Genomic DNA, 13,995 nt, shown 5'->3' with positions numbered 1-13,995 from the left:
ATTAATTAATTTCCTTCCTCTCACAACATTTCCACTTGTTACCTATCGCAGACATTTATTTCATTTGAATCTTCACTAAAATTCAGTTGAGCTCTGTTCCACTCCAAATCCTGTCTACTTACCCAAGTGACGCGACCTACTGACTCAATCTGCTCCCACTCGACTATCAAACACATGACCACTCAAATCATCTACATCTACATCTACATCCATACTCCGCAAGCCACCTGACGGTGTGTGGCGGAGGGTACCTTCAGTACCTCTATCGGTTCTCCCTTCTATTCCAGTCTCGTATTGTTCGTGGAAAGAAGGATTGTCGGTATGCCTCTGTGTGGGCTCTAATCTCTCTGATTTTATCCTCATGGTCTCTTCGCGAGATATACGTAGGAGGGAGCAATATACTGCTTGACTCTTCGGTGAAGGTATGTTCTCGAACTTTGACAAAAGCCGTACCGAGCTACTGAGCGTCTCTCCTGCAGAGTCTTCCACTGGAGTTTATCTATCATCTCCGTAACGCTTTCGCGATTACTAAATGATCCTGTAACGAAGCGCGCTGCTCTCCGTTGGATCTTCTCTATGTCTTGTATCAACCCTATCTGGTACGGATCCCACACTGCTGAGCAGTATTCAAGCAGTGGGCGAACAAGCGTACTGTAACCCACTTCCTTTGTTTTCGGATTGCATTTCCTTAGGATTCTTCCAATGAATCTCAGTCTGGCATCTGCTTTACCGACAATCAACATTATATGATCATTCCATTTTAAATCACTCCTAATGCGTACTCCCAGATAATTTATGGTATTAACTGCTTTCAGTTGCTGACCTGCTATTTTGTAGCTAAATGATAAAGGATCTATCTTTCTGTGTATTCGCAGCACATTACGCTTGTCTACATTGAGATTCAATTGCCGTTCCCTGCACCATGCGTCAATTCGCTGCAGATCCTCCTGCATTTCAGTACAATTTTCCATTGTTACAACCTCTCGATACACCACAGCATCATCTGCAAAAAGCCTCAGTGAACTTCCGATGTCATCCACCAGGTCATTTATGTATATTGTGAATAGCAACGGTCCTATGACACTCCCCTGCGGCACACCTGAAATCACTCTTACTTCGGAAGACTTCTCTCCATTGAGAATAACATGCTGCGTCCTGTTATCTAGGAACTCTTCAATCCAATCACACAATTGGTCTGATAGTCCATATGCTCTTACTTTGTTCATTAAACGACTGTGGGGAACTGTATCGAACGCCTTGCGGAAGTCAAGAAACACGGCATCTACCTGTGAACCCGTGTCTATGGCCCTGTGAGTCTCGTGGACGAATAGCGCGAGCTGGGTTTCACATGACCGTCTTTTTCGAAACCCATGCTGATTCCTACAGAGTAGATTTCTCGTCTCCAGAAAAGTCATTTTACTCGAACACAATACGTGTTCCAAAACTTGTCTCGTCAACGTTACAATTCGTGTTCCAAAACTTGTCTCGTCAACGTTACAATCTGGCTCCCGAAGAATATGGTACAGTTACGAAATGACTTCCGGTTCTCGTGTAACACTACTGTACGCACACTTTATCTTTAACGGGTGTAGAGGAGACGTAGCTAACAAGTGGTATAATAACTGTATTTTTTTTTCTTGCAAAGCAACTGTTGCTGACCATACGTTGCTTTCGTATGCCAGGGCGCCCAGTGAGAACTTACGTTGCGGTGTTGCAGGGCCCTGAACGGAGGCAGCTCTCGCCGCCAGCTGTGGGTGAAGGCGGTGCGCAAGATCACCTCCCAGCGGCTGCTGGCTGTCCCTCCGCCCCCAGCCACACCACCCCCAGCAGTCGCCGCCGGCGATGTCCGCCTCACACCACTCAGGAGGGTAAGTCCGCATGCACGCACGCACCGGTAAACCTCCCCATCTCAGGATTTAAAAAAAAAGAGTGTTTTAATCCAATTTTCCATGTAGGTCAATGTTTATGACGTCATATCTCCTGAGGAACACTACCGGTCATCACCTATCACAACTGTGGCGTTGTGATTAAAACACGGATTTCATTTCGGGTATTCCATCTCCTTCTGTTAAAAAAAAAAAAAAAAAAGAAGGTAGAAACATGTAAAGACTAAGAGTGCCTGTTGGGTGTTTGACTGGTTGTTCACTTAGAGGAGCGGTGATGAGTATCCAAAACAACAATGACGTGCTTTTACCTAACCTGCTGACTGGCAACTCAACCTGTGAGTCCCACGATAGGTTATTGGAGAACCGACTGGAATTTGTTGCATGTTATTTCTACACTCCTGGAAATGGAAAAAAGAACACATTGACACCGGTGTGTCAGACCCACCATACTTGCTCCGGACACTGCGAGAGGGTTGTACAAGCAATGATCACACGCACGGCACAGCGGACACACCAGGAACCGCGGTGTTGGCCGTCGAATGGCGCTAGCAGCTCCATCGCAGTCTTTAACACTGGTAGCATGCCGCGACAGCGTGGACGTGAACCGTATGTGCAGTTGACGGACTTTGAGCGAGGGCGTATACTGGGCATGCGGGAGGCCGGGTGGACGTACCGCCGAATTGCTCAACACGTGGGGAGTGAGGTCTCCACAGTACATCGATGTTGTCGCCAGTGGTCGGCGGAAGGTCCACGTGCCCGTCGACCTGGGACCGGACCGCAGCGACGCACGGATGCACGCCAAGACCGTAGGATCCTACGCAGTGCCGTAGGAGACCGCACCGCCACTTCCCAGCAAATGAGGGACACTGTTGCTCCTGGGGTATCGGCGAGGACCATTCGCAACCGTCTCCATGAAGCTGGGCTACGGTACCGCACACCATTAGGCCGTCTTCCGCTCGCGCCCCAACATCGTGCAGCCCGCCTCCAGTGGTGTCGCGACAGGTGTGAATGGAGAGACGAATGGAGACGTGTCGTCTTCGGCGATGAGAGTCGCTTCTGCCTTGGTGCCAATGATGGTCGTATGCGTGTTTGGCGCCGTCCAGGTGAGCGCCACAATCAGGACTGCATACGACCGAGGCACACAGGGCAAACACCCGGCATCATGGTGTGGGGAGCGATCTCCTACACTGGCCGTACACCACTGGTGATCGTCGAGGGGACACTGAATAGCGCACGGTACATGCAAACCGTCATCGAACCCATCGTTCTACCATTCCTAGACCGGCAAGGGAACTTGCTGTTCCAACAGGACAATGCACGTCCGCATGTATCCCGTGCCACCCAACGTGCTCTAGAAGGTGTAAGTCAACTACCCTGGCCAGCAAGATCTCCGGATCTGTCCCCCCATTGAGCATGTTTGGGACTGGACGAAGCGTCGTCTCACGCGGTCTGCACGTCCAGCACGAACGCTGGTCCAACTGAGGCGCCAGGTGGAAATGGCATGGCAAGCCGTTCCACAGGACTACATCCAGCATCTCTACGATCGTCTCCATGGGAGAATAGCAGCCTGCATTGCTGCGAAAGGTGGATATACACTGTACTAGTGCCGACATTGTGCATGCTCTGTTGCCTGTGTCTATGTGCCTGTGGTTCTGTCAGTGTGATCATGTGATGTATCTGACCCCAGGAATGTGTCAATAAAGTTTCCCCTTCCTGGGACAATGAATTTCCAGGAGTGTATGTACCATTGTCAGTCGGGTCAAGGGAAGCCCACTAATGGTTAGTAATATTCGTATGATTATAGATTGAAATTGTAGATTCATCATTAATCCTCGTTCGCACTTACAAATGGGCAACCCAATTATCAGATTCGAAAAGCGGGCTGCCTTCGCGCCTTCCCATTCACATCGTGTCAGAAGTTTGCACCCTTGAATTGACGCTTGCCACGTCAGAAATAAAGCCCGCAAGCCCGCACTGAGCACCCGTAGTGTCAGTTACAAACTCTGAAAGATCCCCTGTCAACTGACGTGTGTCTGTTTTCAGTATTCCTTGTAGGTTTTTGCGGTGTCGCCTTCCGAAACCCTGGAGGTATTATGAATAATCCTGTATTTCCTACCCCCGAAACCCCTTGGAAAACTAAACGGTGGGAAAAAATCTTTTCATATTGTTACTTCTAAGACAGTAATTAAAACAATCATACATTAATGTCTTTCAAATGAAATTGGTAGTCAAAGGGCTTAGGCGGTTCGTAATAGGGATGCCCTCATCACTTCGGCTTTCTGCACGGCAATTAGTTCGCATTAGTTTACAGTAAATGTGTACATTTAGCAATGTACTTGTAGACCCGACCAAGGTCATACCATATTACCTCCTAATGGGGCGGAAGCAGGAAAGTGGAATATAAAAATGTACTTTAATTATAGCTGTGCATCAGGAAGGCTATTCTAGTAGGACAGGCGCAACAAAAGATTGCATATCCACGACTTCAGTGGTGTATACACTGCAGTGGTTCAAACAGACTAGTGCCAATGCAATGTTTCGCGATCTGGAAAACCCCGAGTAATACACTCCTGGAAATTGAAATAAGAACACCGTGAATTCATTGTCCCAGGAAGGGGAAACTTTATTGACACATTCCTGGGGTCAGATACATCACATGATCACACTGACAGAACCACAGGCACATAGACACAGGCAACAGAGCATGCACAATGTCAGCACTAGTGCAGTGTATATCCACCTTTCGCAGCAATGCAGGCTGCTGTTCTCCCATGGAGACGATCGTAGAGATGCTGGATGTAGTCCTGTGGAACGGCTTTCCATGCCATTTCCACCTGGCGCCTCAGTTGGACCAGCGTTCGTGCTGGACGTGCAGACCGCGTGAGACGACGCTTCATCCAGTCCCAAACATGCTCAATGGGGGACAGATCCGGAGATCTTGCTGGCCAGGGTAGTTGACTTACACCTTCTAGAGCACGTTGGGTGGCACGGGATACATGCGGACGTGCATTGTACTGTTGGATCAGCAAGTTCCCTTGCCGGTCTAGGAATGGTAGAACGATGGGTTCGATGACGGTTTGGATGTACCGTGCACTATTCAGTGTCCCCTCGACGATCACCAGTGGTGTACGGCCAGTGTAGGAGATCGCTCCCCACACCATGATGCCGGGTGTTGGCCCTGTGTGCCTCGGTCGTATGCAGTCCTGATTGTGGCGCTCACCTGCACGGCGCCAAACACGCATACGACCATCATTGGCACCAAGGCAGAAGCGACTCTCATCGCTGAAGACGACACGTCTCCATTCGTCCCTCCATTCACGCCTGTCGCGACACCACTGGAGGCGGGCTGCACGATGTTGGGGCGTGAGCGGAAGACGGCCTAACGGTGTGCGGGACCGTAGCCCAGCTTCATGGAGACGGTTGCGAATGGTCCTCGCCGATACCCCAGGAGCAACAGTGTCCCTAATTTGCTGGGAAGTGGCAGTGCGGTCCCCTACGGCACTGCGTAGGATCCTACGGTCTTGGCGTGCATCCGTGCGTCGCTGCGGTCCGGTCCCAGGTCGACGGGCACGTGCACCCTCCGCCGACCACTGGCGACAACATCGATGTACTGTGGAGACCTCACGCACCACGTTTTGAGCAATTCGGCGGTACGTCCACCCGGCCTCCCGCATGCCCACTATACGCCCTCGCTCAAAGTCCGTCAACTGCACATACGGTTCACGTCCACGCTGTCGCGGCATGCTACCAGTGTTAAAGACTGCGATGGAGCTCCGTATGCCACGGCAAACTGGCTGACACTGACGGCGGCGGTGCACAAATGCTGCGCAGCTAGCGCCATTCGACGGCCAACACCGCGGTTCCTGGTGTGTCCGCTGTGCCGTGCGTGTGATCATTGCTTGTACAGCCCTCTCGCAGTGTCCGGAGCAAGTATGGTGGGTCTGACACACCGGTGTCAATGTGTTCTTTTCCCATTTCCAGGAGTGTAGTATTGGAGGGAAGTGCAGGGGGAAACATTTTACAGAAAGATCAAGGGGTAAATAAAGTAGGCAGTCTCTAATGGATATTGGTTGCAGTAGGTATGCTGAGATGAGGAGGCGTGCATAGGACAAAGTACCGTGGAGAGCTGCATCAAGCCAGTCATCTGAGTGAAAGGTGCAACTACAACAACAATCACTTTCTGAATTTCAAAGAGTGTATTCCACTAAAGATTCTCAAAAGCTTTCTGTAGACGGACGTATGTTATATATGTAGTTTTACCTTTCCATCTTCTAAGGTTAGTCTTGGCCTCACGTGTTCCTACATAAGTAACAGCTGATTGGCGACATCATCGGGACAGTAGTATCGTAAGCTATCAATACTGGTTTGCAAAACACGTTGCTGGTGACGTAAGGCCCTAACGAAATGTAATGGACCTAAATGCGGCAAGAATAGTTGTTGATATTAATCGATGGGACCGTTGGGGGACGGTACACAAAAAACAAGTTTGGAATCATGTAAATGTAGTGGTGCGAAAAAATACGCGTTCACGGCGTGAAAAATGCTTCTTTAAAAGCTGACCAATGAAAACGATTTGTATTTCCAATTCTGTGTTTGTAGAACGTAACAGCTAATGTTTTGTAGAAGACCCACTCTAATCGCTGTATGACGAATAAAACGCCAGATAACGTACCACGCCGACTACTTTTAGTAAGTAAAAACAAATAAGCCTCGACCCAGAATTGAACCCTTTACCTCCTTTGTATTATGCAAAAACGTTATCTGCTGCACCAGCTGCCACAACAGTGCTCCGTTTGCTGATAGTTACCGTGCGTGTCGTTACAGCGTTGCCAAATTGCTAAACTTTAACGTGCATTTACTGCCTGAAATTTATAGGCAGGAGAAATTTTGTGACAGACGCTTTTTTATTGACAGTATGTGAGGAATCACGCTGCGAAATCCTAGTGCGGAATTTTTCTCACCCTGTATAATACCGTAAAAAGTTTAACAAAGTCTGGCGTGTCGTTTGTGATGGAACAATTAATTTGACAGACGCTGTTGCGGTACTGCCTAATATGCCGCGTAACTGATTCAGCTCCTTATACTGCCCCGATTCCCCCCCGCGCACCTTGGTCCGACACCTCGCCTGCGCTACTGTGCGCCGTGACGCCGTAGGTCACCTGCTGGCGACACGGCTCGCAGCGGCGGGCGGTCGCCGGGGTCGTGACGAGAATGCGTGGAGGGCGCTATCTGCCCCGACAGCGTCCTCCTCTTACGGGGGCCGCAGATTTACGGCTTCCGCTGAGCCACAGCCAGGCGCCGTCCCCGCTCTCTTCTTTATACTGCCGGCTCGCTAGCAGACTCGCTGCCTCGCTTGACACTCGAAAGAGCACCGGTTGAAAATACCTTTATGGTGACAGCCGAGACGCAGAAAACAAGACGACTGCCGAGTCAGAGAAAATGGAAACTTAACTCTCTTCCACTCCCTAATCTGTGATTCTGTTGTTGGGGCCTTCAGTCCGAAGTCTGATTTGATGAGAGATCTATCTTGTGCAAGCCTCTTCATCCCTGATTTACTAAAACCTCCGTCCATATGAGCCCGCCTTCCGTATTTATTCCGAGGTGCCTCTCTGTACTTCTTACCACCTCGCCCCTCTCCTCCCCCACTAGTCCCCTCTATTAAACAGGCAAAAATTAGTAGAGATCCGTGCTGCTGTAAAAAGAGCGATGCGCGAAGCATACAACCACTACCACCGTCATACTTTAGCAAAAGATCTTGCTGAAAGCCCAAGGAAATTCTGGTCTTAGGTAAAATCGGTAAGCGGGTCGAAGGCTTCCATCCAGTCACTCACTGATCAGTCTGGCCTGGCAACGGAAGACAGCAAAACGAAAGCTGAAATTTTAAATTTAGCCTTTGAGAAATCTTTCACGCATGAGGATCGCACAAACATACCGCCGTTTGAGTCTCGTACGGATTCCCGTATGGAAGACATAGTGATAGACATCCCTGGGGTTGTGAAGCAGCTGAATGGCTTGAAAATAAATAAATCGCCAGGTCCTGATGGGATTCCAATTCGGTTTTACAGAGAGTACTCTACTGCATTGGCTCCTTACTTAGCTTGCATTTATCGCGAATCTCTTGCCCAACGCAAAGTCCCGAGCGACTGGAAAAAAGCGCAGGTGACGCCTGTATATAAGAAGGGTAGAAGGACGGATCCTCGGAATTACAGACCAATATCCTTAACATCGGTTTGTTGCAGGATTCTCGAACATATTCTCAGTTCGAAGATAATGAATTTCCTTGAGACAGAGAAGTTGCTACCCATGCATCAGCCCGGCCTTAGAAAGCATCGCTCCTGCGAAACGCAACTCGCCTTTTTTTCACATGATATCTTGCGAACCATGGGTGAAAGGTATTAGACTGATGCCATATTCCTTGACTTCCGGAAAGCGTTTGACTCGGTGCCCGACTGCAGACTCCTAACTAAGGTACGAGCATATGTGATAGGTTCCCAAATATGTGAGTCGCTCGAAGACTTCTTAAGTAATAGAACCAAGTACGTTGTCCTCGGGGGTGAGTGTTCATCGGAGGTGATGGTATCATCTGGAGTGCCCCAGGGAAGTGTGGTAGGTCTGCTGTTGTTTTCTATCTATATAAATGATCTTTTGGTATGTAGACAGCCACTTTTCCCTCGTTCTGTTTGGGAGTGGAACAGGGAGAGAAGGTGCTAGTTGTGGTACGAGCTACCCTCCGCCACGCACCGTATGGTGGATTGCGGAGTATGTATGTAGATGTAAACTGAGTATTCCTTGATACCTCGGGATGTGTTGTATCAATTGATCCTTTCTTTCAGTCAATTGTGTCACACATTTATTTTTTTTTTCAAAAAAAAATGGTTCAGATGGCTCTGAGCACTATGCGACTCAACTTCTGAGGTCATCAGTCGCCTAGAACTTAGAACTAATTAAACCTAACTAACCTAAGGACATCACACACATCCATGCCTGAGGCAGGATTCGAACCTGCCACCGGAGCAGTCACGCGGTTCCAGACTGAAGCGCCTTTAACCGCACGGCCGCACCGCCGGCCGGCCGTTTTTTTTTTTTTCCCAGTTCGATTTAGTACCTCTTCATTAGTTATAAGATATGTCGATCTCTGCATCTAACAGTCTCGTATGGTACCACATTTCAAAAATTTCTATTCTCTTCTTGCCTGAACTGCTTGCAATCGTCCACGATTCACTTCTATACAAGCCGACACTCCATACAAATACCTCAAGAAAAGCGCTTACTAGCACTGAAATTTGTGTTAGATGTTAAAAAATTCCTATTATTCAGAAATTTTGCTCTCGCCCTAGCCAGTCTGTATTTCACCCCTCTCTTGCATCGTCACTTAGCTTCGCGCCCAAATAGCAAATGTCGTCTTTTAGTGTTTCATTTCCTAATCTAATTCCCTCGGCGTCGCTTGATTTAATTCACTACATTCCACAACCATTGTTTTACTTCTGTTGGCGTTCACCTTATAATCGCCTTTCAAAATACTATCGGTTCCGTTCAACTGTTCTTCCAGTTCCTTTGCCCACTCTGACCGTATTATTACTTCTTCTCTGCGAACTGCCATCCTTTCTCTGGATTACTGCCTGCTCAATTTACGGATTAAATACCAGTAACATCGTGGATAGGCTACAGCTCACTCTCTTCTCAGTTACTCCTTCTCAGTCATGTTGTTGACACTTGTAATTGCAGTGTGATTTCTGTGGAAGTGTTAATTGACCTTTCGGTCCTTATTTTATCCCTGCTACTTTCAAAATTTCTAAAATATGTTCTATTCAACGTTGTCAAAACTTTCTCTGAATGTCTGCATTTCATCATTTCATAAATTAAGGTTAGCTTTCTTCTTATTGTCATCTAAGAGATCAGTACTGCCCCGAGTGTTCCTACACTTCTCCATACCCAAAACTGACCTTCCCCGCGGACAGTTTCAACAAATTTTTCCATTCTTCTGTGGAATGGGCCTTACTGATATCTGGCGAGTGAGTCGTTCGAGAGGGGCATGCGTCTTGAGGAGCACCCAGGTAAAGTATCGATTATTTTGGTAAAAAGAACAGTTTTATTATGGTGGTATTGAGGGTAGTTAGCCATTTTTAAGAGTCTGGCGCTGCTGAGGTAAGTGGAGAAATGTGTGTCGTCTAGTAAGAAGAAAATTGCTTTCGGATTAGGGAAAGAGCGAGACCTTTTTCTCGAAATAATCCGACCGACAATCGTAGGTCCAGAACAATGATATATTCCGTGTTTACCATAAGTATAGCGGGAAGTAACTGCAAAATTTAGTTGAAACATCTTTGAACGTATATCCATAGTAGCTTGTGAGCTTCCTCCCAAGTCCGCTGAGGGTCTATTTGTTCAGGTAATATACAGGGTGTTTCAAAAATGGCCGGTATATTTGAAACGGCAATAAAAACTAAACGAGCAGCGATAGAAATACACCGTTTGTTGCAATATGCTTGGGACAACAGTACATTTTCAGGCGGACCAACTTTCGAAATTACAGTAGTTACAATTTTCAACAACAGATGGCGCTGCAAGTGATGTGAAAGATATAGAAGACAACGCAGTCTGTGGGTGCGCCATTCTGTACGTCGTCTTTCTGCTGTAAGCGTGTGATGTTCACAACGTGCAAGTGTGCTGTACACAACATGGTTTATTCCTTAGAACAGAGGATTTTTCTGGTGTTGGAATTCCACCGCCTAGAACACAGTGTTGTTGCAACAAGACGAAGTTTTCAACGGAGGTTTAATGTAACCAAAGGACCGAAAAGCGATACAATAAAGGATCTGTTTGAAACATTTCAACGGACTGGGAACGTGACGGATGAACGTGCTGGAAAGGTAGGGCGACCGCGTACGGCAACCACAGATTGGTTGGTTGTTGCGGGAAAGGAGACCAGACAGCGTGGTCATCGGTCGCATCGGATTAGGGAAGGATGGGGAAGGAAGTCGGCCGTGCCCTTTCAGAGGAACCATCCCGGCATTTGCCTGGAGTGATTTAGGGAAATCACGGAAAACCTAAATCAGGATGGCCGGACGCGGGATTGAACCGTCGTCCTCCCGAATCCAACCACAGAGGGCAACGCCCAGCTAGTGCAGCAGGTGATCCAACAGTGGCCTCGGGTTTCCGTTCGCCGTGTTGCAGCTGCGGTCCAAATGACGCCAACGTCCACGTATCGTCTCATGCGCCAGAGTTTACACCTCTATCCATACAAAATTCAAACGCGGCAACCCCTCAGCGCCGCTACCATTGCTGCACGAGAGACATTCGCTAACGATATAGTGCACAGGATTGATGACGGCGATATGCATGTGGGCAGCATTTGGTTTACTGACGAAGCTTATTTTTACCTGGACGGCTTCGTCAATAAACAGAACTGGCGCATATGGGGAACCGAAAAGCCCCATGTTGCAGTCCCATCGTCCCTGCATCCTCAAAAAGTACTGGTCTGGGCCGCCATTTCTTCCAAAGGAATCATTGGCCCATTTTTCAGATCCGAAACGATTACTGCATCACGCTATCTGGACATTCTTCGTGAATTTGTGGCGGTACAAACTGCCTTAGACGACACTGCGAACACCTCGTGGTTTATGCAAGATGCTGCCCGGTCACATCGCACGGCCGACATCTTTAATTTCCTGAATGAATATTTCGATGATCGTGTGATTGCTTTGGGCTATCCGAAACATACAGGAGGCGGCGTGGATTGGCCTCCCTATTCGCCAGACATGAACCCCTGTGACTTCTTTCTGTGGGGACACTTGAAAGACCAGGTGTACCGCCAGAATCCAGAAACAATTGAACAGCTGAAGCAGTACATCTCATCTGCATGTGAAGCCATTCCGCCAGACACGTTGTCAAAGGTTTCGGGTAATTTCATTCAGAGACTACGCCATATTCTTGCTACGCATGGTGGATATGTGGAAAATATCGTACTATAGAGTTTCCCAGACCGCAGCGCCATCTGTTGTTGAAAATTGTAACTACTGTAATTTCGAAAGTTTGTCTGCCTGAAAATGTACTGTTGTCCCAAGTATATTGCAACAAACGGTGTATTTCTATCGCTGCTCGTTTAGTTTTTATTGCCGTTTCAAATATACCGGTCATTTTTGAAACACCCTGTATTATCTGTTACCAAACTAAACTCCGTCCGAACAGGCTCTGGAAGGCCCACCGATACCGCCGGCCGCCGTGTCATCCTCAGCCCACAGACATCACTGGATGCGAATATGGAGTGGCATGTGGTCAGCACACCGCTCTCCCGGCCGTATGTCAGTTTCCGAGACCGGAGCCGCAACTTCTCAGTCAAGTAGCTCCTCAGGTTGCCTCACAAGGGCTGAGTGCACACCGCTTGCCAACAGCGCTCGGCAGACCGTATGGCCACGCACCCAAGTGCTAGCCCAGCCCGACAGCGCTTAATTTCGGTGATCTGACGGGTACCGTTGTTACCACTGCGTTGTAACTACACTAGTTACTGCCCGCCATCCATGTGGATCACGTGTTGATCTCACCGCGGACTGAGCCTCACACAACTGATTTCATCAAAGTGTACGGGCCTGAAGATGGCGTTGACGCAACGTCGAAACTAGTAGCGAAGTAAATAAAAAATCTTAAGTACAGCTGGAGGAATTTCATTTTTAATAAAAATTATACCAGTTGTGACCCACCTTCATCCAGTTAAAATATGGATATACAAACATATATTTCCCTGTCCAACTTCTGCTAATGCTAATTTTATGGGTGCCCATTCCTCTCCTATAGATTTATCATCGCATCTTCTACAACCTCAGAGAACTTCAAACGCACATCATCGTTCCTCAGTACTTTTTCCAAAAGCGATTCTTCCGTACATTTTTCTTAAACTTCGTCGTCCTTATTACTTACTTGTGATCCGAAATTATATATGCTCCATCGTGTGCCTTGCAGTCCATATCGTATTAATGTGTCTTTATTTTTTTTTAGTCTATCTTCCATTATCAAGCACTACGTCGGAAATTTCTCTCTGGTAACTTTACGAGAGAAGTCTCTCTGCTCGAACAGGAATTCGATGTTCAAACTGTATTGAGAAGCTCTACATATCACTGTGATTAAGACAGTAGAAGCATTCGATTAAGTAATTCTTAGTTTGCCTCCTATCCATCTTTAAAAATGTACATGAGGTTCCTCATTAAAATGCATGAAACAATATGCAGAATCTTAATAGGTACATTTGGCAAAAGTAATGTATGGAGAAATCTCAGAATCACAAGCTTGAGCTGCTAAATCAAATGCCACTTGAAACACATTTTTGAATTCAGCACCATGTTTGGAAATATTGTACCCAGCAGCTTGCCAGGAATATTCAAGCCTAGGCTGAACCACTTGAGCATACAGCTGGTTATGTATAATTGGGTGCATTTTCATTCAGAAAATTCTATTTCCTACTTTGGTGTCGAAGCAGCTGTACAGAGTCCTTACGATCTGTTATCCCTTTTGCATATATTTTATATTGCCGGAAGAAATACACATCCAAAGGCTGTACGTATTTTCTTTGTTTTGACGGAATCATTACTATTGTTGTGTCCTTGTGAGCAGTCCAAGAACTACACTTCTGGTTATTTGCGACGTTGTTATTTACAACATTCACGAAAAAGCATTTTAAATGGTCTTTTGACGTTTTGTCACTTTTGCGAACCTCTAAATGTACACTCCTGGAAATTGAAATAAGAACACCGTGAATTCATTGTCCCAGGAAGGGGAAACTTTATTGACACATTCCTGGGGTCAGATACATCACATGATCACACTGATAGAACAACAGGCACATAGACACAGGCAACAGAGCATGCACAATTTCGGCACTAGTACAGTGTATATCCACCTTTCGCAGCAATGCAAGCTGCTATTCTCCCATGGAGACGATCGTAGAGATGCTTGATGTAGTCCTGTGGAACGGCTTGCCGTGCCATTTCCACCTGGCGCCTCAGTTGGACCAGCGTTCGTGCTGGACGTGCAGACCGCGTGAGACGACGCTTCATCCAGTCCCAAACATGCTCAATGGGGGACAGATCCGGAGATCTTGCTGGCCAGGGTAGTTGACTTA

The 13,995-nt window shown here is 47.4% G+C and overlaps 1 protein-coding gene across 2 annotated transcripts in view; it reads left to right on the top strand.

Moving 5' to 3' along the window:
• The first annotated feature begins 1,723 nt into the window (after positions 1-1,723).
• The window catches only part of LOC126163122 (adenylyl cyclase 78C-like), an 812,464-nt gene continuing 800,192 nt past the window's right edge, over positions 1,724-13,995 (top strand). For both annotated transcript variants that reach the window (XM_049920046.1, XM_049920045.1), the window contains exon 1: positions 1,724-1,868. The gene's annotated coding sequence lies outside the window, so the exon portion shown is untranslated. The remainder of the gene's footprint in view (positions 1,869-13,995) is intronic.

The sequence above is a fragment of the Schistocerca cancellata genome, chromosome 2 (genome assembly GCF_023864275.1).
Source record: "Schistocerca cancellata isolate TAMUIC-IGC-003103 chromosome 2, iqSchCanc2.1, whole genome shotgun sequence".
Lineage (NCBI taxonomy): Eukaryota > Metazoa > Arthropoda > Insecta > Orthoptera > Acrididae > Schistocerca > Schistocerca cancellata.
The sequence above is the reverse complement of the archived record's forward strand: the minus strand, read 5'-3'. Positions and strand labels throughout refer to the sequence as shown.